General features: G+C 39.2%; 1 protein-coding gene across 1 annotated transcript in view; it reads right to left on the minus strand.

The window, feature by feature from the left end:
* Positions 1-4,156, minus strand: part of LOC122802014 (vomeronasal type-2 receptor 26-like) — a 32,024-nt gene extending 27,868 nt beyond the window's left edge. Inside the window, exon 1 of the mRNA XM_044071760.1 lies at positions 4,042-4,156. The gene's annotated coding sequence lies outside the window, so the exon portion shown is untranslated. The remainder of the gene's footprint in view (positions 1-4,041) is intronic.
* Between the last annotated feature and the right edge of the window lie 6,355 nt (positions 4,157-10,511).

The raw sequence follows: 10,511 nt of genomic DNA on the forward strand, positions 1-10,511 counted from the left end.
ACTGTTTGTTCCTGTAGAGAAGACCAAGTTTTTTTATTAACTTTCTTAATGGTGTGTGCTATGTGGATGTCGAATCTCAGGTTATTGTCTATTTCTATGCCTAGCAGTTTAGTGTGTGTGGTTGGACTGATTTGAATGTTGTCTTTAGAGCTAATGGTGAAATTATTATTTAGGGGAGGAGCTCTGCCAGGGCTGAAAATAATTTGTTTGTTTTTTATTGGGATTAAGAAGAAATTTGATGTTAGTGAACCAGGTTTCAGCTAGGGTGAAGTTATTTTGGGTAAGGGTTTGCAGTTCACTAAGGGTAGGGGCAGCACATATGAGGGAGGTGTTATCTGCATATTGTACTATTGAGGCAGTGGGAGAGGATGAAGAGATCTGATTTGTAAATAGAGAGAACAGCAATGGGCCAAGGATGGATCCTTGAGGGACTCCCATGGTTACTGTTAACAGGGGGGACAACTGGTCCTGCCATAGGACTGCTTGCTGACAGGCAGATAAGTAGCTGTTGAACCATGATATAGAGGAGGGACTTATATTTAGGGTGGATAGGGTATCAAGAAGCAGACTGTGGTTTACCATGTGAAAGCTTTTTGATAGGTTTAAGAATAAGGAGGAAACAAATAGACCCTTGTTTCTGTTGTGGTGAACTATGTTGGTGAATGATAATAGAGCTGTTGTGGGAAGGTCTAAAGGCATGCTGGGATATGGAGAGTAGGTTGTTATTCTGGAGGTACTGTATTAGTTGAGTATGAACAACTCTTTCAAATATGTTGGATAAAGCTGATAGGATTGCTATTGTGCGATAGTTGGTGAGCTCTAAGGAGTTGCCTTCTTTGTGCAGTGGAATTATATATGATGTTTTCCATGAGGTGGGGACTTTACATTATGTGAAAGATCTGTTTATGAGAGTAGAGACAGGCAGCTGAGATCCAAAGGAAGTCTACTGGCAGCTTATCAGTTGCTAGAGTGGTTGGTTTAAGTTTAGTCTTAGTTTAGCCTTTTTATGACATTCATTGTTATGCATTCATCTGATCCAGTTCCATGGATCACACCAGGTTAGCTTTCCTGGTCATAAATTCCAAGGACTACAGAGACCTCCAAGCTCAGCTGAATGACTTGAGTAAAAGAGACAACATTCCCAGGCTTGATTTTAACATGAATAAATGTGCTCTCATACATTTGGTAATGAAAACACACAGTACTCTTATGGTACTTATTATAAAATTAACTCTGTTGCTGATTATAGTAAATACTTGGGTGTCTGTACTACTAAAGATCTATTTTTTGACATCCACATCCAAAGCATAAGTGAATGATCTTTCAGTACTGTTAAAGCTTTCATGTTGACAATTTCACTGAGATTTGCTGATGTTATGGTAGCAAAATATATTGACCTGGCTTGACCATATATCAACTGCAATAAATCATTTGCCTGTAGTACATGGAGAACATCCTGTCATGAAACAGATACTAGAATAAATGGGCTTAGCTATGGAAAGTAATTGCTGAGCTTGAATTTATACTCTGCTCACTATCATATCATTACAAGTGATTTTAGTAACATTTATAAGCATTTCCAAACTGAAAATGAAGATGTTAATTTGAACCAAAAAATGCAAGTGTCTTTCCCTCTGTGCTTACTTACAGTAACATTTTTTAAACAGAGTGTGGAACATCTTGGTAGAAAAAACAAACCATTTCAAGAAAGAGTATCTACATTTTGAGGCAGACTTCATAAAGATATAAGAACATTTTGAACTCTGTTAGAATTTAGAATTAAATTTAGATTTATTTTATTGTAATAGAAAATGAGACTGTTCAGGTTGGACGCTTACTCAAAAATGGTCTGTCTTGATTTTTGAGTCTGTACTGCCAACCTTTGGACCTTTGATACTTTGATCAATGTAGCTTGTCAAATACCACTTCCAACAAAAGTTAGCATATTCTATCAGCTGCACATGATGCATTTATGTATCAGAACAGCAAAAATGATTGAAAACTACCATTACTGTATGCCTTGGTGAGAAAAAAGCAGTAAACAAAATATTGTGGAATATTTTGAATGAATGTGCCAAATGACTGGAAGTTGGGCTTGAACTAGTATAGATTTAGGAAAGATAATACTAACATCTGTACACATACATTTTCCAGAATTTGTCAACATGGGTATTTTCATCTGAACCAAATTGTTTGCCAGCTAGTGCAGACGTACCATCCAGCCCCACTATAGGGTATCCCCAAAAAACATCCCTAAGGTGAAGCAGTTAGTCCCCTTCATGTTTGCTACTGCCAAAGAGGTGTCTGTACCATCTGAAGAACCTACTCGTTCTGAAGCTGAACTACATTCTTGTCAGTATGAAACTTATTCAGGTTGTTATGGAGCAACCAGGATAAATTCCCTCACCACAAGTCACTTCTTCCTCAGCCTACTAATGTTACTGATTTACCTTTAGGATCTTGATTACTGGGTTGTAAAAATGAAACATCCAAATTCCTTTAGCTCTGTAAATCAGGTGACTCGCTAATGCAGATTAGAGCTGATGAGATTAAATGCCAATTCATTAGGTTCATAGGTTGGTACTAAGCTATCGGCCCTAGGGCCTATGCAAGCCTAGTCATAATAATTCCCTGGATATTTCTTCCCACGATATTTACTTCTCCAGGCCCCTGTCTAGCAGGGTGGCTGACATGATCCCCAGGGTGAATTTCCTATCTCCCATCCAATCATCAAGGTTCCTTTTGAAAAGGGCCAAAGAGGCGCTCTGCTTGATATGTATGGGCAGTCTATTCCAGAGTATGGGGAGTCTCTGGGTCAGGAACCTATCCCTCCAGAATGTTTTGTTTATTGTGATGACAAGGTTTAGATCCCTGGAGTGTGTGGCTCTGAGGGATTGGGATTTCTTTAAGTGGAGCATGTCCAACAGCTCAGGGTTAGTTTGCAGGTTAGTGCCTTAACTATGGTGTTACCCTTTTTTAATCTCTGAGATGCCTGTCTTTCCTCTTTTTCTCTCTGTATACTCTTCTAAGTAGCTTGTTTACACTAAGATAGAGCAAAATTACCATCACACCAGACTTCCCCATAAGCTTTTGTTTTCTCCTTACGTCTAAATATACTTCCCTTAACAAGATGAAAAATGTAGACTTGATTTCTGTCTTTCTTAAAGAGATATCTATACTGCTATCATCTTATTCGGTGATATTCACTAATTACCTCTAACTGCCTTCTAATCAATTGACGACGAATAGCATTTTTCTAGAAGAGGTGCCTGATTAAACCACACAAGTAACGGTATCTAGTTAAATTGTAGAAATGGTTCAAATAATTCTCCATCTAGAGAAACTGTCATCTCTTTAGGAGAAACTGGTAAAATGAGATGAAAGGTGTATAACTACATTTATGAGATGATGACAGACATACCCTAAGAGGAAACCATGTCACATCTAGAACAATAACAGCTCTGCATGCAGTGTCAGCATGAGGTTTACTGTGGTCTGCTATAATCTTCAAAAATGTGCTGCCTGGGCTGGTAGGTCTCATAAAATCCTTCTAAGTATGGGAAAGTCTAGGTGACTGGTCCCCTCTCCACGATTGTCATTCCCTCTGACATTTTTGTTTCTTTTTTCCATGTTCTTCTGGGATTTGCTCTGATATATCACAATCTTGAGTTAGTTAAGTACTTACTGGTAAAGGATGCATGATCACTTTGATTAATTTGCCCTTCAGTTTAGTAAAGAATGTTAAGGTTACTATCTGCTAACATGCTTCATTCTGTAGTCCTGGGTTTGATTCCTTCAGTATCCATGTTTCTAGTTTGTGACTTTAAGAATGCTGTTTTACTGTGCAGTGCTCCTCGACCACCCTTGAAAAGAAGTACTTGTGCCAAATGGGTATACAAAGTTATAAATAAATTAAAAATAACCTTTGTTATGATCCTAAGAAAATAACTATAGTAATTCTAAGTCATCATTTTACATAAAATATTCCTTGTGTATATTTTTGAACATTTTGTCTATTTCAGACATCACTTGTTTACTTACCACTCTGGTTACTGATTTTGCCTTCTTCACATGGAAGGCAGTCATAACAGCAGGGGACATGTTTTCCTTGTGTTGCCTTTCTAAAGCCTGGGATGCAGCTTTCACTGCAAACAGACCTGGGAGCCTGCAGACAAAATCAAAGGAGGGAATATAATGAGACATCAAAGCCACTTAGCTTAATATTACTTAGGTTTGCTCTCAGTTTCCAACATCAAAATTACAGACACATTTATTTTAAGGATATCATATTAACTGGGATGAATAATCAAGTACTTTGCTTTCTTTCTTTAATCTGTAGGTGAACTATTTATTCTTTTAAAGCACAGTGAGAAAATGTATTCCTGCACAGAAATTTGTATTTATTCATTGCCCAGTATTTGCTTTGTGCATTTTGGGATTGTGGCAAAGCTATTGGCACAAAGCAGAAACATGATTTTTGGAACATTGAAAAAGCATTGCAGGCCACATCGCATAGACACACACACACACGCGCGCGCGTGCGCGCACACACACACACACACACACACACACACACACACACACACACACACACACACACACATACACACACACACACACACACACACACACACACACACATGCAGAAACTCCCAAACAACATAAATGCCTAGGTACAATCTGAAAGTTAACAAATTGAGCTGCAACCTCTTTTTGGGCTTAATAAGGAAACAGGTGCACTCGATAAAAAAATATGCAGATTCAGGGAAAACATGCACACTCTGCACAGAAGCACCCAAGCCAAAAACTGAACTGAAAACTGAACTGGAGAACCAAGCAATAGAAGGAAGCAGCAGTAATTGTTGTACACAGCTCTACCAGTGATCTTTGAAGTATTAAGAAGGTATGTTAGCATGTGTGCTTTAACTATTATTATTAATTTTGTGCAATTGTAACTATTTTAAGCTATACAGTGCCATTGCACTATTAGCAGCATACACTATTTTAACGCTATAGTACTATCGAATATTTTTTTGAAAACAATGCTACATCACTCATTTAAGAACAGGCTGCTTCTCTGGAAATTGTAGAATGCTCAGAACAGCTTTTATGTAGGCTTTGGTTTTCATCATCTATGACATTTCCATTAAAACTGTTTGTCTGCAGATGTCATTAATAAAGATAACTGACATAAATGATGCCCTTCATACTAGCTATTTCAGCACACATGTTCATATAGAACATATTTTTATTTATTGTCAGAAAGCTGGATTCATAAAAAATGTTTTCACATTATAGAGACCTATGCAACATGAAGGAGAACTACATGGGACTGTTTCCTACAATCTTGATAGAAGGGGAGAATGAATTAATATATAGGTTACATCTGCCTGGTACAATGTAGCCTTGCCACGCTATCCAGTAGCATATACTTTGCCAAATGTTGGAATAAGTACCTAAGGCATTCCCAAAATGGTCCCTAATTCAAATGGGTCACATAGTGCAGGTATTACACAGGGTTGCTGGGTCCTAAAATTGTTCCTCACTCAGATCGGCCACTTGGTACAGGGATTACATGGGGTCACTAAGCAGTATAATCACTGCATTTGCTTGCATAACGAGGACAGCATTGTTGATGTAGCATAGGTTTGATGTCATAAATCAGATAATAGGCATCTGTCGAGCTGCCTTATTGTGGCATAATTTTGCATGTCAACACCCCAGGCATCTTACCTGATACACCTATCCATCCTGCCCAATGACGTACCCATGACCTACTTCAAGAGACAGCTGTTGTGTTTATATTCTGAACATGTTGGGGCATAGTTAACCCCTATAAATGCACTTTTTGCCTTCAGAAATCCTATATAGGTTGCCAATTATTATTAGGTTCATAGATAAGTAAGTGCTAGCAAATCAGTCTTGAAACTTCCTTCACCAATATTCCCATTAAACATAAAGGAGGAAGAACTTACACATCCTCTTCATCAGTAATGGGACAATATTTACATAGTCCTTTATCAATGAAGAGAGAAACATATGCGTATCCCTTCAATGATGGGGGAGACCATTTCTGTATATCCATAGTAAGAGGGTATTTCCATACTCTGTACACTGATGAAGGATGGAGTACTTGCATTCCCTCTTTCTGATAAAGGACGGATCATTTGCAAGTTCTGTTTGTTATGCAGGTGGGAATATTTGTATTTCCACACACTGCTGAATAATTTGTCTATTAGCTTCCTTCTTCCAGACGCTGCCACTTCTTTGGAAGAAGCTTCCAGTTCATGTGAAGAAGAGGTCCTCCCTGACCCTCTTTAAACACAGCCTATATCAATGGATGTGTGAAAGCAGTTTCACTCCTGCAGTGGTGCTCATGTCCCTGCTGAACAGAGGAAGTCAGTGTTAACTACCATATACACTTACTCTGTGAAGTTCGATCACCCGACTACCGACAATTGGGGCAGCTCAGGATAAATATGGCAAGGCTTGTAAGGATTTTAGGAATGTTATCCCAGTAACCTTCTATGAACCCATGAAGCTATTAATGATGGAATATTTAGATAACCTCTTCTCTGATGAAAAAAATACTTTTCTGTACTCTGATAAGGGTAGAGAACTTGCATCCCACTTCACTGATGATGAAGGGAGTCTTAGCATGAACTTTCACTGATGACAGTAGGGGTACATATGTACTCCTTCACTGAGGATGGAGAGAGTATTAGCATGTTCCGTTCACTGATGACTGTAGGAGTACTTACATTCCCTGTCACTGATAATAGAAAGAGTATGCATTAGCATGACCCTTTCTCTGATGAGAGTAGGAGTACTTAAATTCCCTGAAATTGATAATGGCGAGAGTATTAGTATGTCCCTTTCACTGATGATAGTAGGAGTACTTACATTCCCTGTCACTGATGATGGAGAGAGAATTAGCATGTCCCTTTCACTGATGACAGTAGGAGTACTTACATTCCCTGTCACTGATGATGTAAAGAGTATTAGCATGTCCCTTTCAGTGATGAGAGTAGCAGTGCTTACATTCCCTGTCACTGATGATAGAGTATTAGTATATCCCTTTCACTGATGATAGTAGGAGGACTTACATTCCCTGTCACTGATGATGGAGAGAGTATGTATTAGCATGTCCCTTTCACTGATGATAGTAGGAGTACTTACATTCTCTGTCACTGATGATGGAGAGAATATTAGCATGTCCCTTTCACTGATGATAGTAGGAGTACTTACATTCCCTGTCACTGATGATGGAGAGAGTATTAGCATGTCCCTTTCACTGATGAGAGTAGAAGTACTTACATTCCCTGTCACTGATGATGAAGAGAGTATTTGCATGTCCCTTTCACTGATAAGAGTAGGAGTACTTACATTCCCTGTCACTGATGATGTAGAGAGTATTAGCATGTCCCTTTCATTATGATAGTAGGATTACTTACATTCCCTGTCACTGATGATGGAGAGAGTATTAGCATGTCCCTTTCAGTGATGATAGTAGCAGTACTTACATTCCCTGTCACTGATGATGGAGAAAGTATTAGCATGTCCCTTTCATTGATGATAGTAGGAGTACTTACATTCCTTGTCACTGATGATGGAGAGAGTATTAGCATGTCCCTTTCATTGATGAGAGTAGGAGTACTTACATTCCCTGTCACTGATGATGGACAGAGTATTAGCATGTCCCTTTCACTGATGATAGTAGGAGTACTTACATTCCCTGTCACTGATGATGGAGAGAGTATTAGCATGTCCCTTTCATTGATGATAGTAGGGGTACTTACATTCGTTGTCACTGATGATGGAGAGAGTATTAGCATGTCCCTTTCATTGATGATAGTAGGAGTATTTACATTCCCTGTCACTGATGATGGACAGAGTATTAGCATGTCCCTTTCACTGATGAAAGTAGGAGCACTTACATTCCCTGTCACTGATGATGGAGAGAGTATTAGCATGTCCCTTTCACTGATGATAGTAGGAGTACTTACATTCCTTGTCACTGATGATGGAGAGAGTATTAGCATGTCCCTTTCATTGATGATAGTAGGAGTACTTACATTCCCTGTCACTGATGATGTAGAGAGTATTAACATGTCCCTTTCACTGATGAGAGAAGAAGGACTTGCATACATCCATTACATCACAGAAAACAACAGCAAGCTTTATCAGTGTTATGAGTACCACTTACATTTTGCTTGTAGTTTCCCATTTTTGTACCTTAAAATAAGACCAGCCTCCAGTATACTAGTAAAAGACATTTATGGATACTGAAAAACATTTTATCTTCTTCTATTTAAGAGTTGAACTAAAGAAACATACTATTAAAAATGTGAACAGTAAAAAAGAAAATGATGATATTGTGCAGTAATACTGCCTACAATACAAGCATCATTGCAGAATTGATTATAATAAACTGACAGACTCACCATTCATATAAGTGAAAAAGTAAAATAGCAACATGGAAGATGATGTAAACTCAGGCTGATTATCACACTACACTGACACATCTTCTGTTTGTCTGTCTTTTGGTACAGTGAAGTCAGCATTAATAGAGACTAAAGTCACAATAATAGTAGTCAGCCTGACAAGAGATTTTGTAGATGCCAGCAGAGATAACAGAAACGCAGTACATCTAGGAAGGAAATGACAGCCCAAGAGCTGCACAGAATGTTATGTGCATTATATGCCATGCCCTGACAATGACGCAAAGTTTAACCAAAATGAGTAAGTTCATAGGTTCATACTAGGCTAACAACTACTAGGGCCTTTACAAGCCTAGCAATGCCATTCAAAACAGTTTTCACCCAAAGTTCCTTGGATACCTATACATTGGGGTATGTTAGTAAAGTGGTAGCTAATGATTATGTGGGGGAGGGGTATGTTAGTTGGAGATTAATTTACTAACTGTCAACCTCTGTCCATCAGAGACATGGGTGCCAGGCCATGAGTAAATTGGCAACTTTCCATCCAATGATCAAGATTTCTTTCAAATAGGGTCAGGGTTGAACTCTACTTAATGTAGTTGGAAAGCTTATTCCATAGCACAGGGATCCTTTGAGACACATATATGTGCCTCCAGCAGGTTGTGTTTAAGTTGCAGACAATGTTCGGCAATTTGGATCTAGTGATTCTTATGCTGTTTGTCTTGTGGATGTGCAGAAGATCCATCAGAGCTGGATCTAAAGATGCCTTACATGCTAGGAATGGATCACCTCTCAGTAATCTTTAGGAGAATGAGTAGAGAGATAGGACCATAAGGTGATCTGTGTAGGACAGGATGTTCATATCTTGGATTCTCCTGGTGAGGGACCTTTGACAGCATTCCAGCTATTGCAAGTATCTGGCAAGGTACATGCCAAAGCAAGGATTGTACTCAATGATGGGTCTGATAAGGGCTGAGTGAAGTGGCACTATTACTGCCTTGGATGTGGATGCCATACCCATGCTTATGAGTTGGGCAACATAGAATGTTTTTCTTACTACCTAGAGTACGTGCTGGTTGAATGCCAGATTACTGTCTGCATATGTTCCTAAATGTCTAACTATCTAGTCACCTCTTATGGGTATTTCATCGATGAAATAATTAGCTTAGGTTAATATTTTCCCAAAGTGCACTATAATACATTTCTTTGCACTGAGTTTTAATCCATGACTTTTGCACCACTCATTTGTCTGTGTTAAACCCTCTTGTAGGATGTTAGTTTTGGTGGGGGGAAATCTATGATAACTCCAAATTTATAGCAATTTATGAACTTGGTGACCCAGAGGCCTTTGACATAAGCCTTGACTTCTTAGAAGTAGATACCAATCAGAAGTAGGCCCAGCACAGAACCATGAGGTACTTCACTGGTGATCAGTCTCTTGGTGGGGGTGGCTCACAGTCCTGACTTCTTGGGTCCTATCTGTGAGCCAGCTGGCAATCCATTGAGTTATGTAAGCTTTTATCCTAGTTCTGAGAGTTTTTTGCCAATACCTGGGTGGGGTATTGCACTGAATGCTTTGGTCAAGTCAGAGTAGGTAGCATGCATGGTTTACCATCATCCATAGCCATGGTGCCTCTCTCAAAAAAGGTCTACAAGGTTAAGTAGTAAAGACTTTCCCTTATCCAAGTCAAACTGGGATCGTCCAGTGTCTGTAGAGTGCCAACATCCTTATTGATCATTTCCATGATAATTCATTCCATGGCTTTGCATGCCAGACTTGTCAGATTGATGGAACTGTAGTTCCTTGGATCAGAGGATGGGCTACCCTTATGGAGAGGGATGACTGTTATGGCCCTCTATTCATCTGGCATGTCACCTGCTCTGAGTCTGTAGTTGAAGACTGCATCAAGAGGCCCTGCTAGATCATGATTTAGGCTATTTAAGAGGCAACTGGGGATATAGTCAGGGCCTATTAGACCTGTGTTTAGGCCTTAGTGAGTTCAGGCAGGACATGCTCCATTTTGATAGTTGGAGGGATATAGCAGAATGGATTTCACAGGAGGTAGTGGA

This window comes from Protopterus annectens, chromosome 5.part0 (assembly GCF_019279795.1).
Source record: "Protopterus annectens isolate FY-2018-M chromosome 5.part0, PAN1.0, whole genome shotgun sequence".
NCBI lineage: Eukaryota > Metazoa > Chordata > Ceratodontiformes > Protopteridae > Protopterus > Protopterus annectens.